The 21,622-nt window shown below is 36.9% G+C and overlaps 1 long non-coding RNA gene across 1 annotated transcript in view; it reads left to right on the top strand.

Moving 5' to 3' along the window:
- The first annotated feature begins 346 nt into the window (after positions 1-346).
- The window catches only part of LOC131097098 (uncharacterized), a 153,413-nt gene continuing 132,137 nt past the window's right edge, over positions 347-21,622 (top strand). Inside the window, exons 1-2 of the long non-coding RNA XR_009116036.1 lie at positions 347-503; positions 836-873. This is a non-coding gene — a long non-coding RNA (uncharacterized LOC131097098). The remainder of the gene's footprint in view (positions 504-835; positions 874-21,622) is intronic.

Below are 21,622 nucleotides of genomic sequence, written 5' to 3'. Positions count from 1 at the left end.
GACACAGAAATCCTCTTGAGATATAAATTTTCTCTGCATTTGTTTCCAAACTGTAATTCTGTTCCACAATTAAAACAAAAAAAAACCCCAGAAAAATTATTCGATATTTCAGTCTCTCAGGGCAGCTTCTGAATAACTACATGCAAAGTGATCTATTAGGTATTTATTGAAAATAGTATTGCAAAGCACAAATCTGCATTTTTTTTTTTTTCAGGAAGGTCATTTTTTAAAACATCCTTTGTAGCTGCTTCACTGATGTCCAGGGGTTTTTGCAATCCACACGGCACAGATTTTTTTGATTATGTAGATTTTTTTTTTTTCCTCCTCTATTGCAGTTTCATATGCAAAGCATGCATCAGCCACATCCATGCTATCTCCTAAAGCAGTCATTCTGAAACCCAATCTGGGGACAGTGCAGACTAAATAAAATTTCATTTTGATTTGGCCTCCCGCTGAGAATGGGACTGCTTTGTTTCAGCCGACAGAACCAGCAAGCCAGAAAGGTATGTCCTGTTTTGCATGGCTGATGGTGTGACTTGAGGATCACAATCAGGCCGTTCATGCTCTCAGGGCTCGGCATCTCATCCACATCCTGTACCGTCTTTCTCTTTTCCTTGCCATTTGCTTTCCTTCTGTGCCGCCTGCCGTCTACCTGCAGGGCAAAGCTATGGCAGACCCTCACACTATTGTTTACTTTGGCATATGTTTAATAGCTGCATGGCTGTTTCAGGGTAGGGTTTGTCTGTTCCCCCCCCATCCCTTCCCTCCCGCCCCCTTCCCCCTTCGCCTTTGTTTTTTCCCTTCCCTATCCACATTCACTTTCCTTATTTTCTAGGTGTTGAATACACAAATACTGAGTAAACAGAAAATTATGTAAGTACCGCTTGCAATGCTTCAGAGATTTTACTAGGAGATCTGTAATGCAGAATTTTATTGTGAATCCGAGGAAACGTTTAACAGCTTTGAAGGACTTCAGTTTTCATAGCCCTTTAGAGATGTTTAGGCAGAAAAGCAGCCACACATTACAGTTAATAGGAAAAAAATAAAGACGCTCTAAGGAAGGGGTCTCGCTGCTTTGCCATTCTCACATGCCTTGCAGTTACAGCTGCAGCGTTTGGCATGGGGAATATCTGTGAATATTTATTTATCTAAATATTAGTATTTCTCTTACAACCAGTTTGCATTACTGTAAGAGAGAACGTACAGCGCTTTCCTTGCTGCTGCCACCCCATCATACAGAGGTGGTGCTGGCATTGGGGAATGACCTCTGTTTTAGCCTCTGGACCATCTTTTAGACAGGGCACCAGGACCTCTGAAAGACTCCTTATGATACAAACTTACTCCTCAAAAGTGTATTTCTCTGATAAAGCTGTACTATCCCCTGTCTGTGGTTGTTTTGTTTGTTTGGGTTTTTTTTGGGGGGGGGGAAGTTTTTAATGTGAAATAAAATTAGCATAAAATTTACCTCCAACTAAGGGCAGATTTTAGTTTTGCTTACAGTTTATTTTAATATGGATAATGTCCTGTTTTCTTAGTAAGGTAGACTAGAATTATAACTCCAAAGAAAAATTCAATTCTTAACAAAAAAAAATTTAAAAACTAGCATATTTTATAGAGTACTGACATAGTGCAAGTTTATATATTCACGGTGATTTACAAACACAAAATTATGATTTTTGTGTTGCAACATGACTTTGTACTGGGTGATATTAGTAACAGCAAGTTATTCAGCAAAGTCTTATGGAATGTAGATGGTCAATTACAACACTCTCTGCACAGCTTAGCAAGTTTTGTTCCCAGCTTTTATATGTTACTTCAACTCCACCTCTTTCATCAGTTTCTGAATCTCCAAAACGACCTGGGATGCAGCCCTTTGGCAAAACCACACATATCCTTGCATGGCAGAGTTTTGTGACTTGAGAATTCTCTTTCTTCCTAGATTGGTTAATTAAAAAATTAAAAATCAATAAACAAATAAACAAGTAAATAAATAAATACATATGTGAGTTGGGGAATGAAAGCAGATCCAACCAAAGTTTGGGGGAAAAGAGGTAAAAATACTCATTGGCCTCCATGTAAGGGACGGTATGCCAAATTTGAGTTTCAGCTACAGACATTCACCTTGATATACCACAACAGTTTTTCCTGTACCTGACAGGATCCAGCCCAGCATGTTTTGTTATTCAGAGATATTTATAAAGTCAAATGGAGTTTCAGAAAAACTTTAAGAAGCTATCTGTAGTGATGTCACATTTTCTTTAAAAAATTTGGGGCTATAGAGAAACTACAAAGCAGCTAAATTCACAAGAAACAGGAGCTACAGCTTTTAAAAGGATACAGTGGGGGGAAAATTATCAGTTCTGTGGGGTTTCATTCAGTATCTCTAATCCTCCTGCTTCACCCCTCAGGTATGATTGGGAAGTTTTCCAAGTTGCCACTTCTGCATTTAATCAGAATTTCCAACTAATAATTTCATTTTAACAAATAAATTCAAGTTTTAAGAGAAGCTAAAATCAGTATTTTATTACAGAATATCCCTGTTTATTTTTGTCAGAACTCACAGTCCTGGCAAGATTTTTGTTCCACAGAGTATAGCTGAATTAAAATTAAAAATAGATTAAATAAATGCTTACACGTGCATGAGTTGCAAACATATGACATTTTAATGTTAAATACTCAAGGAAATTAACAGAAGTATTATGTATTTATTTGTGAGGATGTACTACTTTTTAAATGAGTGATATTCATTATGGTAAAGTAAAATAATCTTAACTCCAGAATGTGATTACTGCTCTGGATAGCTTTTTTATTAATTATCTAACTGTTGTGTTTAACCAGGAATTAATGCAAACTTTATTCTGGTACTCTTTGGAAATCGGAATGTCTTTTTTAGATTGGTTTACTAGAGCTATATCTGGATAAGTAAAAGAGGTGAGTGGGTTTTGGAAGCTAGTTTTGCATTTATCACTTCCACAGAAAGAAAACTGTAAAAATATCAGCTCAAAGTCCAGAAACAAAGACTTCATTCTTTGACAGACATATAAGGTTGCTGTTAGTGGACTTCATAGAGCTCTTTCTTATATAATCTAACTATAATTCACTATAAATGGAAAAAAAGAACCAAAAAAAAAGGCAAAAAAAAACCCCAAAAACCCCCAACAAACCAAAACTAATAAACCAAACCAATTAAAACATCAAGTATTTGGGCATGTAATAGATTTACCTTGGTGTATCATTTTTTTAATGCAAAGGACTTAGGAATTCTAAGTTCTTTCTTTTTTCTCTCACTTTTTTTGCTTTACCTGAATGAGGTGACGTGACTGAGATAAGTCATATGCATGACCAGATGCCTTTGGAGAAAACAGATCATATCAAACAGAGAATCTATAACAAATAAGAAATTTGAAAATCACACTGAAGACCCCAGTGTTTACTTTTTATAATACAAATATATGTATGTAAATTGGCCCCATGATGCTACATATATATCTGTGTGTGTATATATATATATATGTATACATGTGTAAATATCTTTGTACAAATCCAGAGAATCAGAGAGAGAGGGATGGAGGACCCTGTCACCAAAGTTCCTGGGCCCCATCAATGCCACACGAGCGAGTATTGTTACTGTGACAAAATCCTGCGTGACCTGTGCATTTGCTGATCTCTAGCCTATCTGAATTTCTCAGAAATTCACAGCTGATTGTCTCAGGAAATTCTCCTGGGACAAATTCACAGTTGTCTGATGTTAGCATCTGCTTAAAAACTTGCTGAGGTCAATGTGATCCCACACATGAAAATCTGACTGCAAGATCAGGGCCTAAAGTTTTGGTAGTAGCCCTTTGGCCAAGCCAAAACTAACAAACTTGGGGAAAAAGGTGGCAGAATTCTGTGATAGCACTGGACTTGGAACATGCCAGCAGAATTAATGGGCAACTCTTTCTCATTGAACTCAAACTCCTTGTACTGATGTTCTTGCTTTATACACCTGATTTGACCAACACCAATAAAAAAGGTCTAAAAAACCAGGAGAAGATACTATAAAATTGCATATCAAAGGGCAATTGACTAGCAGCAGATACTATAAAATTATATATCAAAGGAAAGCAGTAATATCCTGTCAGCCAGTATGAGCATAGGAATCCATTGTGTTCACAGTCCTACAGGGTTAAGGAGCAGAATTGCTTTACTCTGGGATATTTTTACTCAATCTCCTTAGATACAAGAAAAGCAAAACTCAAAGTTAGATTTATTTTTTTTTTAAGAGAAAAGTTAATCTTAGGCTTACTGATGAAGTTCACTGAAGTAAAAGAATGTTAAAAAAATTAATGCCATTGCTTAGCCCTTCATTTGATAATGTTTCAGGCTTACAGAAAGTTGCATTTCTTGCTCACAAAAAAGTAAAGCAGAGGCTTTCTTAACTTTAAGGATGTATTCTCTACTATAAGAAGGTATTCTTCCTATAATTATTGCTTTAAATAAAAATTTAATAAAAAATCTAAGTAGCTGATCAAATGTCTGAGTGTAAACTGAAAATAAGCTTTGGACCAAAGCTAAAAAAACAGAGACAACAAACTGGCATTAACTTTGTCTAGGAGTAGAGGCAGAATGAAAACTTAGCCCAGGAGCTACTGAGAAATTTAATATTTCCTGAGTGGGGGGAGAAGGAAGTTTGGAAACTGTAGGAAAAAATGAACCAGAAAATCATGTTATTTGTAACTTATACACACCACTGGGATTTCCACTACTGGGATGACCTTCTCAGAAAAAAGCTACACCTAGGTAAACTGCTTCTAAGAAGTACATTTTGACAGATATTCCAAGAACAGAAGTCCTGGCAATGCACATCTTGAAAGATTTTCTGAACAAAAATGCATAATGGCCTCCCATGTACCTGGGAATATAAATGTGTCAAAATGTTACTGATTATATTAAAAATAAAATAGAAAATGTGTATTAGTCAACTATTTATCAGCCTTTTCTTATTAAAGGCTGAAAGAATATTTTTGTCTCCAAAATAAGGGTTAGATGGAAGAAATTACTGGTGAATGTCTAATGGATGTTATATAGACCAGAAATGGATTACAGATTAATAGAAGCATCTTCTCCTTCATTAAGTGTTCTTTACCCGATGGGGGTGGAGAAGGTTAGGTTATAGCAGCATTATGTCCTCACAATAAAAATACATTTAATCTCCTAGTGTCTACTGCAATTGGTAATTCATTGTATATAATTTTCTTTATTTTTGAAACCCTTTCCATCTACCAGCTGTCTGACAAAAACAAGCATGAAACATTCTGAAAATAAACTTTTGAGATTATTTGCATTCAATGGGAAAATTCCACTACTGAAAGAGCATTCATTAAATTTTTCTAGTGATGGACAAATCTCAGAAGATTCAGACTATTGTTTCAAACTTGTATAACAATATCAATGTTTGTCTACAGTGTTTCAAAAGACTGTCTCTGTCCTCGTTTTATCTAGGAACCTCCAAATAATCAGAATTTTAGTTGTTCATTAATGATGTCTAGTTTTACTTCTGTCCCCTCCTGAGGTTCCTTTACTTTATCAAGCAGAGCAATATTTCCTCATGGGTGATAGACTACATTTCAGAGGAAATTAATTCCTTTTCCAATATATGTTTCTTTCAGAAGTAACCCACAAAATCTTGATGCAGAGGGCAGCTACAGGAGGTACTAAGAAACATTTTCTTCCATAGGTTTCGTTGGTGGGTTGGTTGGTTGGTTTTTTTTTCCTTCTCTGTCCCCCGAATAAAAATTTGCCTAGGTATGTGTAGTGTTCTTACTTCTGTGTAGGTGATAAAAGGTGATTTTTGCACCTTGAAATGGGAACAAGACAGGAAAAGCCACAGGAATATTTACAGTATTCTTACAATCTCTCCTTTTTTCAAATGGGAAATTCAAAATAAACCAACCATCAAAACAAAACAAAACAAGAAATATAACCCAACACCTCGTCTATAGGATATGGCTAAACAGGATCTAACATCATCTCAATTCTTTTAGCCATACTGTAAATTATAAACAGATTATCATCCAATAGAACTGAAAAGCTGGAGCTATTTTTAGTGGGCTTGTGGGGAGAGAAGGGATCTGAGTTTTTGTGTTTCTTTTCTCTCTCTTTTTTGAGACATTCTGTTAAGGTCCAAATTTGCGCTTTAGGGACGTAAGACAAGAAGACTAAAAGCTGTTTTATTAGGATCAGCTAAAATGACAAAATAGATCTGGGTGTTAGCAGGTTAACAATGATAACTCACCTTAAGGTCCCTAAAAATAGAAGTGAAAGAAGCACATCAGTAGTGAAGAGCAAGGGGGCCAGAACAAAATTCTAAAGATCCCCATAATTAACTGGCAGAGGGTCATATGAACACTTATTAAAATGCAACAAAGCACAACGGGGTGTCTCAAAGATGGAGTTTCAATCTCAGCTGTGAATTTCTTGGTTTTCTCAGTTCTAGCCAGGCCTGCCATGTTATTTTAATAAGTACTTTTCTCTACATAATACTTTTCAGAATTTGGGGAGAATGTTTATATTAAAGGGTTAGAGGGCAGTTTATAGACAATTCAGGGGACAAGTCTCCTTAGAAAGTACAGGAAGAATGATAGTATGGTGATATTTTAAGATGTATCTGTATCTGATATTGGAATGCTGTGAGATCAGTGCATCAATTTACCTTCCAGTTTCAAGGGCAACAGTTAGTCTTCAGTAAGAAATAGTGTTTCCCAGGGCAATATCCCTACCTCACCCTAATGCTGCTAAATACTATACATTGTCAAATTCTCCTTTTACAGCATGAATACTATACTCTTTAGTTGCCCCTGTCAATTAATTGCAATGAGTTAAAATATAAGCCCAGGCAGTAAATGTAGATCAACCATCTTGAAAAAGGGATTTTTTCAAGATGGTTGATCTACATGGACATAAATATTGCTTTTTAGCACAAACCACACCTGTGTTTTAAACCATGAAGTCCATCTAATTTCACTGACTTTAACACCATTCTAATTTGGCTGATCTCTTTTGGTTTTGGATTAAAAAGTGTTGCTGGAATTGGTTGATTAAAGATAACTGAAGTCAGAGAGAATTGTGGGAACCTCTGAGACACAGGAGATCTGAAGGGGAGAGGACAAAGGTAGGGCAGGAGGAGGATGAATACTCCCTCACTTTTAAGAGCAGAGGGAAAATTACACTTCATTTCCTAACACTCAGACATGTTGTATGCTATATGTTTGATATATTGGCTCTTGAAAGTTTTTGGAATGGACTATATCCCAGGGTACATTCTAACATCATGATTTACAGGTGTTTTCTCATATCATAATATGTTGGCAAAACCAGAGAATATATGAGTAGCTGATCTGGTTGAAGTCCTCAAATTCACTGTTTCATGGCAGTGTAAGTTTCTTAGATCAGCAGGCTTTTCTTTATCCCAGGAGTATTTTGAAGAGCAGTACTGTTTATCTGCTCATATGTAGGAGTAGGTTTTTGGTTTTGTTTTCTTTTTTTTCTTTTTTTTTTTTTAGTAAGTAAGATTATGGCATCTCGGATTTTGTAATTCCTTCATATATTATTTTAAGTTTTCTTTACATATGTGCATACCCCCACACACATATTTACCACTTGGAGGACAAGTTGGATAAAGCAGAAGTGTAATATCACACCTCCGCTCTCCCGAATGAAGGACTGGCCGTCAGCGGATACCCAAAGTGCTATTTACTCCCTGAAACACAAAGAGAAAAATGCTCTAGAGGCAGCTGTCAATAATCTGGCCTTAGATTCTCATTGCTGGGTGACTCCTAGTTCTCTTGCAGTGACAACTCACAGCATTGTGGTACACGGACAAACAGGATGCTAGTCTTCCAAAACCCCGCTCTCCCTACCCATTATGTTAAAAGGCATTCAAGTAAACTCTGCCCCCAAATGTGCGACCACAGCCCATGATGAATGCAGTGTGCAGCTTTGTAGTGGGAAAAGCAGGGGGTGTAAGTTGTTTAAAATGGACTGGTTTTTGCTTCAGTGAAGGAGGAAGTGAACTAGGAGAATAGGAGGAAATGAGAGAAACAGTCATGAGAAGGGTCCCAAAACAAAGCAGAGACAAAAAGCCTTGGGAGATAGAATTGATTATGTGTTTTAAAATAAAAGAAATCTAGTGAAGGGAAACTTTTCACTCCAGCTTCTCATATGATTAGGGGACAGAATTTTGTGCAATCTTTCTACCAGGTTTGCATCAAAGGTTATATTGCACTTATTTTGGCCAGTCCTCAAAAGCTGCTGATCTACAGGAACATGAGTATTTGAGAATCCACTTGAATCAGAGACTCACAAACACCTCTCTGAAATCCACTACTTCTCATTTGTGCATTTTCTGGCCAAAAGAGAGATCTTCTCCTCACCCTTCTGCTTCCGTCTGTGAATCCTTCTCATCTTTGCTTCAGGTTATCTAAGGGCGCAATTAAAGAAGCAAGAGAAAAGAGACAAGTCCTTGTGTGGTTCTGCTAAGAAGAACAAGAAGTACAGGTGTGGTTACAGCATGGGGCTCATGAAACCAACATTCATTACTTCATGTGGATGGAGTGGAGCTCATCTCACTTTATTCTCAGAGTTTCCAGAAGCACATTAGAAACCAAGATGCTCTTATCATGGAGTGGTTCCTGAAATTATTGTTATAATAAATGCACCTTCCTGACTCAAGATTCTGGAAAGTATGTCAATTTTGTTTGCAACCCTAGAACAGGACAATCTTACCTAATTTCCTTGAGTAGAGATGCAGATTTCCTCCAATATCTTCACAGTTTCCCCTGACTCCCTGGTTGTTTTCTACCTTCAGCTGAGACAACAGGATATCCCTCACATTACTTTCATCAAAAAGCTCATTTTCTTCTAATCCTCTGCTGGTCCTCACCAGTATCTCAGCTCTAGATACATTTATACATGTTGGTTTTCATTGATCTTAACCTACTTTTATCACCTAGGTTTTCTCTCCATAGTGCCCAAAGCTGCCTTAGGTAGTCATGTTCTGTGAAAAGCCATTATGCATTTAAAAAATTTGAATCCATAGCCTGGCAAAACATCTGATATGTTTTCCTGTTCTAAGGAAAACTGATGGGCACTAATAATTTGCTCAGTATTTTGAGCCTTTCACAATTCATAAAGATAGAGCAATGAGCTACCATGCAGAAATCCTGGGGAAACAGCCACTCACTATGCACAGGCTACCTGTATAGCACCATGATCTATAGATCCAAACTTCTTACACCAGACTTGCACCACATACCCTCACAGCTATGGTAGCCTGACTTCTTTGATCTCCCAGGCAAACCACAATTTTCCTGCAAGGAATAGGTAAATCTTAGTTGAAGCTCTTCCTCTAGCCCAGGTTTATTCATAGAAAGAGAGAAACTATAACACATGAGCCATGCTATGTGGCAGGTGCAGGGCATTAAAGATAAGTGGAAATCTTGACTGAGTACAAGTCTCCCATAAGGCATGCTTTCCCTGCAAAATTCCTTTCTCTTGGCCGTTTTCCATCCCCATAACCTCTGCTTCAGTCTGCAGAAGAATTCAAAGCACTGTTTGTCTTTAAAGCCAGAGAGAAGAACTCAGTGCAAACTCTCAATTACTGATCTGTCATAGCACAGAACACCTCCTCCAAGATTTCAGGTTCCTTCCTGTCCTCTTGGAGCACAAATTCACCAGCATTCCATCCATTCAGTCTACACAGAGCTACTTCCTAGCAGACGCTTGTAAGTAGAAGAAGAACAATCCTGGGAAAGTCATCCAGCGGGCTTGGCTACTTCACAGAAGGAAATTTCCAGGGAGAATTAATTTCCTGGTTCTTTTCCTGCTGGTGAAGCAGGATTCCCTCAGCAATAGGATATCACCTCCCTGCACTGAAATGAGGGTGCATATTTTTGGAAGGTCCATTACACTGGCTTTTCATTAGTGGCTTTTCATTAGTGGCTGGTCTCTAGCTCTCACACAAACAAACCATTTCTCACTACCTGTATATATTATACAGCACAACTTGGGAAACAGGACTCTCTTCATCTATTAGTCCCTGTAAATAGCAAGACCTTGGATGTGCCCGAAATATATCTCAGATATCTGAATGAGTTGTCCTTGAAATCACCCAGCGGTGGAGATCCCACAGTCTCCTCAGGTGAGGTGAGTGTTCTTCCCTAGTGCTTAACTTTCCTTACAATTACAATTTTTTTTCCTAATGTTTAACCCAAATCCCTCTTGCTATGACTCAAAGCTAGTATTTCTTGTCCTATCCACATTGGGCTTGTCATACAGATTATTCACTTTCTCTTACATATTTCTCTGCTGCTATCATTTCTTTCCCATTCTTCTTTACTTTTAGATAGAATAACTATAATGCTCTCACTCTACATTCAGAGGTGTTGCTTTCTGGTCATTCTCATTCTCTTCTGATGTCTGGTCTCCAAATAGTTCACATCTGTTTTTAAGGACAGTAGTCAAAAATAGACAGCATATCTCTGGAAATGTCACTGGTTTACAAGAAGAACTCAGATCATGGTTATGTTCTTTCTTCCCTGAGAAAAAGGTCTTTTATTTGGTTTAATTGACAATGCATCTGCTCTTCTGGCTGTAAAGTGTTGCTACCTAGTAGCAGTTGGATTTTTAAGACACTGTTTAGGCAGTAAATTAATGGATTTTTAACATTTTTAGCATTTTAAATGCTCTCCAAGCAGTTCTTGCAGGATTTTGTAATTATTAACATTTGCAATACAAATGTAAGGAAGAGAAATATTATTGTTGTCATTTTTGCAATGAAGAGGTTGCAGGTCTTAAAAATGTGCTTTGCAAAGGTATATTTCTTCTTGTGCCTTGTGAAAAGAAAAAGCATTGCTGGATTCTTCTGTACAGGATTCTGCAATGCATTGGAATTCTTCTTCCACAAAACATGATTATTCAATGAGTGTGTTCATAGTGCAGATTTTCAAGCCAAGTCTCTCTTCTCAAGGGCTCTCAAAGGTGCTTAACTGTAAGCTCATATGATTAATATTTTGTTCATTTCTGCATTTTTCATTTAAGTACCTAAGTTTTGGTCTTTCATGTGCTCCAGAGCACTTTGTCAAATTCTTTTATCCCTCTTGGGACAGTTAGTCAAGGAGAAAGACAATATGGCAGCTGGAGAAGATAGGACCACTAAAGAACCTGAGGGAGAGGCTTCAACACTGAGCAGAGATAAGCAGAAGCATCCATCTTTAGGTCCTACCATATTCAGAACATGTATTTTTTCCAAGTTTTATTAGTTTACAGTATCATTCTGATGTCAGCAAACACCTGGAACCCACTTCTGTTTTACTTCCCTCTTGTGGCAGATCCACCAAAAAAAGTTGGTAATCTGCCAGTGCCACTAGGTTTTGAACAGCTCCAATGAGAGAGGTCTTTGTTCTGCAGCAGAGGTTTCCAGCTTCAAAAGGACATGTACAAATAAGAATGTTTCTGTCTAACCTCATTCGTGCCATGACTAATTTCTTTTTCCTTTTCTTTTTAATCTTAATTTATGTGTTTGGTGCATTATGTGAACAGATATGCATTGTAAAATGTGCTGTGACATCAATTTCCAGCACTGCTAGAGTTTTTGCACATGGTGCAATCTGGTGCTTTAGTGGCATGTTCTCATGTGACATAAATTGAAATCACAGTGGGTCATAATGCAGCACAACAGGTGCATCAAAATGTTTTAAATGGTTTCTATTTTTTTTTAATCAAGTCAGAATCAAGAACAATGGCAGCCATTAAATTAGTTCTGCGTAGCAGCTGGAAAGAGAGGATCAAGGAGAGGATGCTTTTTGCTGTTTGCAATGGGGGTACAAATGCAGTTGTGCAGTGTAAACCACATATTTTTTTTCTTTCATATGCTGTGATAAAAGTAGTTTTCTTACCAGTATAACATGTTTCATTAATACAATGTTTAAATAATTAAATGCATCAACTCTGGAGGCGATGGCTAAGATAAAAGTTTGTAGGCAATCCATTATTGTGATCAGACAGTGCTTCTTAAAACCCATGGAGATACAATTCAGTATTTTAACTTCTGAAGTCAGTTGTTTAATAAACTATTACATTTTAATATGGTTTTGTTCTTGTCAAAGGGAATGATTCATTTCCCCTCTGTCAATTGTTCCGGTTGAAGTTATTAGTGGTTCCAGGGTTGAGGGGGTGCTGGGTTCTTGTTTGAATATCACTACTGTGCTGTTCCCTTTCTCTAGACATTACCACTGGAATGTTACATGAGTGATCTTTAGTGGTTATAATTATTTTGTAGGCAAAGCAACTGAGATCATTTCTGTCCTCAATATCGATATATTTCATTTAGTTTAATTCTGTTGGCAGAGAGTAAGATACTGGTTAAAGGGAAAATATAATTAGTTGTACTAGGATTAAATGTATATTAGTATAGTGTAATAATGGGTGTCCCAGAAAGAAGCCTGGCAAAACAATTAAATGAGGGAATATAGACGTAGACAAACTAAAAAACTCTGCTGCTGAGTTTTTCATAGATTTAACAACCATTGTTTGCTCCAGCTTCAGTATGATCCTCTCATTCATTTTCCTTTATTAAAAAACAAAAAACTTTTGTAAGAAATGTATTCCTAAAAAAAATGAAGGCTGTGTTTCTGTTTATTTGTCTCTTCCCTTCTATGAAGATTTTACTTATGTAATGTTGGGGTGTAGGTTTAGTATTGTCTGCTGGACTCCTTCTGCAAGTTACTGCCAACGGATAAAACAGTGTTAGAGGCAGAGCTGGCAATCAGTTAGATCAATTTCCATATGCCCATCCATTACTGATAGCAATCAAGGACAGTGAACATTTCCATGCTATTTGAGCACAGAGCAGCCCAGGGAGCAAAGAGCAGGACAGCAGGAGCTGCTGTGCCCTGTGCTGATCACTGGGACTCACCTGCGGTGGAGACTGTCCTAGTGCAGGGTGACAGGTCTGTGAAGATTAGGGGCAAGGGTCTCTCCGTGAGCCTTTGCTTATCACTAGCCTTGGTGACATGTGGGATTATTTGTGGCCAAGTCCTCTACCACAGCACTTACAGTCCTGAGATAAAAAGCACACACCAGGGTCCCCACCGCCTCTCCAGCTGAGATGGAAATTGGCATTATTTGAAATTCAAGGAGTTTTTACTGTACACAGGAATAATCCAAATGTGGAACGGCATTTGTTATTAACTGTAAATCCCCTTTCCCTTAGGAAAACCAGAGTAAATGCAGGAAATAAGTTCCCATTTATATACCATAGAGACAATGCTTCATTGTCACTTATATTTTAAAGTCACAAGTGAAAAGTAAATGGAAAGTGGGAGCAAATATCAAGGTGTCAGTGGCATTGATCCTTCCACAGTGCAGTCAATAGAAATTTTGTAGCTTACTTGCAACCAATGAGAGACAGCTTCCATAGAGAGGATATTTGATGGTTTGGTCTTTAGAACGTGTGTTAGTCTGTACCCAAGTCAAAAAAAGAGGGGGAAAGATTTCATTTCTTTTTTACTATTAGCTCTACAAATTTCATATTTATTTACTCTTTACATTGCAGTATTTTAATAAACTTTTAAATATTTCTTCAAACACACAGGTAAGAACCTATGTTAAAAAGATTCCAAGAGTGTGTTCCCAGAATGCCTGAAGGTAATTGTTAGGTACTTATGAGGCAAGCAACTTTAAAAAGGTGCTATAAACAGGATACTACAGAAATTTTGCTCAGTCCAGCTTAACTCTGTTATCAGCAAGCTTTCCCTCACCTGGGAGCATTCCCAAAAATATTATTCTCCCACAGATATATGCAAACTCTCAGGCAAATAATAACTTTCTTTCCTTGCATTTATTTCTTCTTTCTAAATTTTATTTGGGATTGCATAAGTCATAGCCTGCCTGGTGTCTCACATGGCAAAAGCCTTTCTGGTTCTCTTTGTATCCTGACACAGAATTGTTTGCAAATATAGTTTATGTTTTCAGATTCACATTCTGGTCTCTAAAAGTGGTCCACAGCATTCCCATTCCACTTTTCTATCGTTTGTGCCCCAATTAATTTCCCTTTTCTCTTACAGTCCCATAATTTCAGCCTTACAGGAGACCATAGGCAGAACACATTTGTACAATTTTGTCTCCAGGCAAAGGGACATCTTTTCTGTAAGAGTCTGCACGAGTTACTGAACATGCCCCTTCCCACAGTGAAAATATTTTTTTCTGTTTTTGGAGACTATCTCAAACTCTCTAACCCAGATAGATGTTTTCTTCCAACACCTAAATTGCGTGCACTCTGCTCATACTGAGTGAATCACACTAAGAATTTGTGTCCTATGAATATTTGTCAATATCATTGTTATCTTGTTTGGCACGGTTTTATCCTACTTCTTGTTCCTGTGACTTGGCAGAACTGTGGGTATGCAACCTGTGGCATGCTGCAAAGATTACAAACCTATATTTATTTTAATATAATTATCTCCATTAGCATTTACTTTCTTGGGAGGCCCTATGGGTTCTGTTTTCTGCAAGAGAATGTAGGTGCAGGGAAAAGCTAGTTTGCTATCAGTATAGTAGTTAGTGTGAGCGTCTGCCAAATTACATCTCCCTTTTTTCCAAACTAACTTCAGATATATACATGTAAATTTTAACAAACTCCTATAGGATGCATTAGTAAGTAGAGGTGTTTGGTGTGTATACAACAGCAAAAGCTTCCTTGTTTTGCACGAAGTGGAGACATAAGAAGCAGTGGTGCTCTTGATACCTATGCATGATGGTATTCTAGCCACTGGCATAATAGAGGCATCAGATAAAATAATAATACTCAAATGATGTTTGCAAAGTTGAGCTCGTAAATGTCAAAGGTGATTTGAAGTGGACAAGAGTGAGTCTTAACAAATCAAGTAGGGGCTGCTGGCAATTGTTTCTCTTCTCCGTTCTTATTGAAACTAATATTGGACAAATTGAAAGAGTGATTGCCTTAGAGCCTTTGCAATGTCTTCACCAATCTCTTGCCCATTTCCATAAAAAATGGGAGTGAAAATGGCAGCTGACTTTTTTTGACCTCTCTCAATTTCACAGAAGCTCCTGTCGGAGGCCTGAAAAAGCAGTTTTTCAAGTAGGCCATTATCTTTCACAGCAAGTTAGTTGGCGGAGAAATTGAAAAATATCAGTCAAATAATCTATTTAAGCTTGGCCTTTTTGTATGCACTATGATGTGAATAGAAGCAAGCCAACCACAGAAAAAAAAAAAAAAAAAGATAAAAAAGAAGAAAAAAGCCCCTAACCTCCCCCCCACAGAACCAAAACTAAAACCAAACAACAGTAAATAAACAAACAAACAGAACATCAAAACCAAACAAAAATCCTCTACCTGAAAGTGGATGAACAAGAGGAGTAAGTCCCTTTACCAGGGTTTTTTGGTTTTGTTTTGTCAAATTCTTTTCCGCCCCTCTGTCCTCATTATTTGATTGTCAGCATCATAGCAAGATAAGATGCTACTCGGAGTCCCCCAAATCCCAGTCCTCCTTGTCTTCCTGACTGATTGATTTCTACTCTGATAGAATCATGGAACATGGCTCTTTTGTTCCACTTGGCTTGCTAATTCATTGTCTTTCCATCCAGTATCTTTCCCTAGGTTCACCAAGGTGTCATCACTCTCATTCCATAAAGTAGTTGCAGAAACATCGCCTTCTCCTAAGATTTAGAATCATGAATTTTTTCTTCTTAGAAACTTACAGTCCCAGTAAAATTTGTCTTCTTTACAATCCAAGACGTATCTTCCATGCATATGAAAGTTGTGTTGATGCTTAGTTTCTCACAACTTCATCTGTAACCACAGAGATATTAATTTCCCTTGAAGGAAGGTTAGCTTATCTAGTAACAGAATTTAATTTACTCTTAGGAATTTTGTTTCTCTTCTTATTCTCCTAACCTTCACTTGCCTTTCAAGCACTTAAAATTAGGAAGAGAGCTGGAGGATCCATGAGTTTGGAGAACTCTTAAAATCCTTGGGACCCTATTCTATGCTGCAGATCGCTCAGCCTAACTGGGACTACTCAGGAAACACCAAGGGACCAGTTTGGACCCTATTTCCACCTCAGCTGTCTTCCATCAGGCTGATTCTTTCTGTCTAAACCCCACGTTTCTCAAAGACATCAAGACCCTATAGTCATCTCTTGCCTCCCACATCTTCCAGTAATACACCTCTCTTATCCACTCTCAGATTAACTGTGGGGTTTCAGACGTTCTCTCACAGCTGTTTCTAGCTATCACTCTGCTTGGGTTTCTAGGTCTAGTTTTCTCTGACTTCTGTTTAGTCACTAATGTAATTTTGTCTTCTGGAAGTAGATATCTCTCAGTCTCCTTTCACAGAAACTTGGCACTTTATACAGAAAATCGTGATTTCTTCTGAGAAAGGTGCTTAACCTTCCTTTGAATCGCAGTCACAGATTATTCTTCTTGGCTTAGTTTCATGGCTAGAGGTCCCCAGGTGCACTTTCTTAAAATTTCATTTGCTTTCAAACATAACCTTTCCTGCTGTGAATCTTAAAAAATACATATTATTTGTCTTTAGAATATCTTAACTAAAGAATTTTGCTGAAATTTCAAGGTTAGAGAGATGTTGCTGAAAATAAGAGTTACCTGGTTGTGCATTCTGGGTTATTTATTGTAATGTGATTGCTGTATCAGAAGAAGATTGTTTAAAAAAACAGATACAGAGTTTTTCAGTAACAAAAAAAAAATCTTATTTCTTATTGTGTGAGTAGAAAGAAGCAATTAAGACTTCAGAGAATCCTCACTTTTTTGCCTTCTATTATGAATCTTCACCATGTTTAATTGAGGGCTCAAACTTACTAGAGTTACTCAGAAAAAGAATATCAGGATCATTTGGTTTCAATCAGCAATATTAGGATAGAGCCAGGGAAGGAACTGCATGAACAATAAAGGAACTAAAATAACAAGCCCAGAAACATTTCTGGCTGCCATTCTAAGACCCACTGGAGATAAGTTATTTACTGGCCATGTTATAAAGCTATAATACCACAGCAGCTCAAGTTTTCTGCAGAGCTGTCCTAATTTTCAGCGAGTTATAACATGGTTGTTGTGTTATAGCAAAATAGATTTCTGAAACTAGCAACCATTAGGTGATGTGCTGCAACTGAGCTGAACCATTTCTTTGACTCCTGATTTCAGAAAAGTTGATCTTCACGAAGGTGCAAAGTTTAAAGGTACATCACTGTGGTTATGTATGCTAAGCTCAAAATTCGACCCATATTTTGCCAGTTTTGCCCTACTGTGTGGCTTTTCTCCAACTGATTGTTTTATTTTCATTTAATTTATTTTTATTTTAGTTTTTTTGGACTTTAGGACGCAAAGGCTATCCAGCTGCTAAGGAATAATATAACCAGATTAACAGACATTATTCTCCCTTGCAAAGCTTAGATGTTATGGATCTACAAAATTTACAGACTGAATATCATTATTTCACTCACAGACAACCTTCTATTTCCATTAGGCTGTAATATTAATCTCCTACTTTTCTGTCTGTCCTTTCTAAACTCAGACTTTTTTTTTCTACACTCCTCACAGTGATTCAGAAAATTACTCCATCTGATCAAAGGTTCCCACTAGTCAGAATCTAATTGTGGCAATATGTTTTCATAAAGATGTGTCTAAACCTAAACCTGACCATGGTTTTTATTTCTGCAATTATTAGTTCACTGCATGATGTAATGCATGCATATTTCATATTTGTTTGCTCCAAAAGAATGGAGTAAAACAAAACATAATATAGCTTTTATCTATATTTGTCAATCCTTGTGCAAGATTTAAATATCAGAGAGTGATTGCCAGTGATATGCAGATCTCATATAAATATTTCCTTGATATTTAAGGCAAGATTCGGGATACAGTCTTTGCTTTCCTTGGGTCCAAGTTTTTGATCTTGGTGTTTTGGTTTTCCCTGTAGAAACTTTTCTGCATTCACAAAGGAAGAGGCAAGATTTTTGTGCAAGTGTGTAACAATGAGGATAAAATGGGACTGTGTTAGCTACTGCAAGCAGCTGGACTGACCAAATTGTGCCTTCCAGGACAGGTTCATTCTCTACCTTTGCAGGTGCTGAGAAATTAGAAATAGCATAGTTCACCTCTTGGACAGGCGCGGTGTTAGATTTCAAAATCCTCATCCATAGTAAGAAACCAGAATAAAAGGGCATTGTCGCAGACAGCAGCATGGGAGGTAGGGCTCAGAGTTCTTGGAAAGTGAGCTATCTCTGCAAAAGTATTCAGTGTGACCTACTGTCCTCTTACTCCATTTGCAAGGCTGTGGTCCAGCAGGTTTGCAGTCTCCAGGGTCATAAATCCACATACATAGACATTCTTCCTCACATCCCAGCAGTTCTCTCTCTGGAAAAGTATGATTTTTGTGCTGTGCCTCAGGTGATACAAGGGAAGTGGCTGGTGTTGAGTTATAACAAATTGTGACAGTGCCCTGGCCAAGACAGGCTTGTGAAAGGGTGAGCAGGCAGTATCCTGCCCGCCCCAGGGATGGGTACCAACAGTGCCGACCATTTAGGGTATGAGATTGGCCTCCTCTTCTGTCTGTCTGTCTGCAGGAGCCATGGCTTGCCTCAGATGCAGCTTTGAGTACTTCAAGCTGCAGTACTTTGTGGGCGACAGGCTCTTTTCCAAAAAGTCTTTCTCACACAGACATCTCGCCTTTCTAGTCATGCCACCCTTCTTTTTTCTATTCTCAGAGTATTCTTTTTTGGGGGTTCAGTGGAAGCACAGAAACCCCCTGAATGTGACCTTTATAAAAGATGACAGAAGGATAAAAAGTACTTCTTTTTAATGTGTCCTTTAATGTGTCCTTTACTGTCCTTTATTGTGATTTATAAAGAAACAACAGCCACTGAGCTTTCTCACTTATATCTTTGTTTTTTCTTTTTAATTTTAGCACTATCAAATCATGATACCCTCCCCCCTTTTAATGAAGACTTTTTAGGGAAGTTTACAACTGGCAGTATTCAGAGCTCTTTCTCAAAGCGCTGACTCTCTTTTTCTCATGTATTTGTCAAGAATTTAAGTCCTGTAATTGCTTATGAGAAAAAAAAATTAAACAGTATGATTCAAATATCCCACCCTCCTATCATTAACCATCTTCCAATCTTTTGTCCTTTTTGATGTCATAATCCTAGCAGTTTTCCAAACTCTTGGGGACTTATCTAGGGAAAACATGGAAATCAATACCTGGAAAACAAATGGGGTGTGAAGGACAGAAAAAAAAAATGCCATGGTTTATCTATATGTTTAAGGGAGACAAGTAAATAAATTGTATATGCATTGTATATGTACATGTATATAACTGTTTTAAGTTCCTCTATACCCTGCTGTCTTCAAGGGAGCATGAAGAGACAGTTTTAATATTCTAGTAAATAGTTCATGCTGATCATGAGATTCCAAATCTTTTTTTATATATTATATTGACTTATATTTTTGGGTTTTTTTATGTACTTACTCACGTGTTCCTGACATATTATCAAGTGCTATGTAAAATGTCATAGATCTGAATTGTGCATTCAACTTGCCAATCGTGACAGCTCTAGATATGACTTTTGCTTCTCATGTAAAATCTCACTTTTAAAATATGGATGTAAAATAGCAATGAGAGTACTGTGTCTATCAGTGTCCATTATTTCAACCTGTTGCTTTCTCTTAGAGAAGCTTATACATTACACTCTATTCATGCTGTGGAACTACCATGCCCTAGAATCAATACAAACTAGGGATAAAAAGCTTTTTGTTTCAAGGCTCCACAAATGTGGAATCAGTTACCAGTTGATTTAAGAACAATTGAGAGCTTTTCCTGTTTTAAGATGGAACTGAAACAATACTTCATGATGACTAGAAGTTGTTGTAATTGTTTTAATTGATGTTATTCTAGAGTTATCTTGAGTTATTCTTTATTTATATACATTTGTTTATCACAGGTCATGCTTGAAAATGGGCTTTCATCTCAATTTACATAGTCAGCTAACAAATATATGTATGTATGTGTATCAGCTACACTTGTTTATATTTGACAGCAAAACCATATGTATTCTACAGCTATTTCTTGCCTTTATGTTTGTGCTATCGATTAAGACATATGACTTTGATTTCAGCTTGACTTTTAAGTTTTCAGGACAAACCAAACAAGTATGTATCTAATAATATCAGCCAAATTATTGTTTGGTTCATAAAGCACAAATTAAGTTAAAGCATTGACCAAGCACATATAACTGTGCTTTATAAAGCAGTTCATTCTTTTTTTTTTCCAGGGTTTTACTCCTGTACTGTGCTGTCTTTAAGCAACCTTAACTTTCAGAAATTATTTCTATACCTCTAAAGGCAAAATATGTATTAAAAACAATGATAACATCCCTTGCAGAGAAATCCAGTATTTATTAATTATTTATTATCATAGCTCATAAAGTAATTACATGTTTAATTTAAATTCTCTGTGAATGATAAATATCTACGTAAAAATTTGTGCCTGTCTTTAAATATCTAACAAAAAAACTAGCCAATATATGAGAGGAATAGAGAGGAACAGCAAGTCATTATTTCATCTGTTTCATTTACAAACTCAGAAGTCACAAATGTGCAGCTGGGAAATGTGTTTGTCTCAGAGCTTCAAATCTGTGACATGTTAATTCATAAATAATTGCAGTCACATGGTCTTCCTCGAGGGCATTAGCTCAGTGTTCCCAGTACAGTACAATCACTTGTAGTAGGAAAGAGTGGACAAAACTGTTTTTCATAAATCAGATAAAATTGATCAATAAATCCAAAATATCTTTCTTTATTTCTAACAGAAAATGAGCTTAGTTATGTAAGCAACATTTTTTAAAGTTGAATGATCTTTGGAAGCTGGAAGGTGAGGAAATAAAGGGCAAGGCTACATTATATTTGGTTATGGAATCTGTCATCTAAATGTTGCATAATCCTGGACCAGAGAGTGCTCTGACTTGCATCCCATGCTATCCATGGACGACCTTATATCCAGATACTAAATACTTCTATTAAACAAGAGCACTTTTCTATTGTTGAAGCCATATGATAACATCACTTCTGTCATTGTTTAAATGCAGCTGTTTGCAAAAATATAGGCTTTTCCCCAAATTTTTTTTCTTTGGTAGTCTAACTGCAGAGTGAATAATACAGTATAAAAGGAACCTGAAGGAGCCGTTAGGGTCCATTGTGTCAATCCAGCTGCTGCACATGCATATTAAGTCCACATTTCAAAATGCTTGTGAAGCTTTTTCTGTTTGGTTTGTTTTGTTTTGTAGTTCATTTTTAAGCATTCATATTTCTTCCATTTTTCTTCTTAGAATACCTAAACTACTCTGAGCTAACCTTTGGATAAATTCATTTTAATTAAAAACCATTTTATCTACAAAAGAGTAATATTTTCTTTTTCCTTTTTATAACAGGTAAAATTTAATAAGAAAATCAAAAAGATTTGATACCAAAAAAAAAAAATTTCAATTGGTTACTAAAATAACCATCTCATCTGAAAGCTGGTTGTCAGACTCCAGTCAGCTTTGGATGATTTAGT

This window comes from Melospiza georgiana, chromosome 2 (genome assembly GCF_028018845.1).
Source record: "Melospiza georgiana isolate bMelGeo1 chromosome 2, bMelGeo1.pri, whole genome shotgun sequence".
NCBI classification, from domain to species: Eukaryota; Metazoa; Chordata; class Aves; order Passeriformes; family Passerellidae; genus Melospiza; species Melospiza georgiana.
Note: the sequence above shows the minus strand (reverse complement) of the source record. Positions and strands in the feature narration are given on the sequence as shown.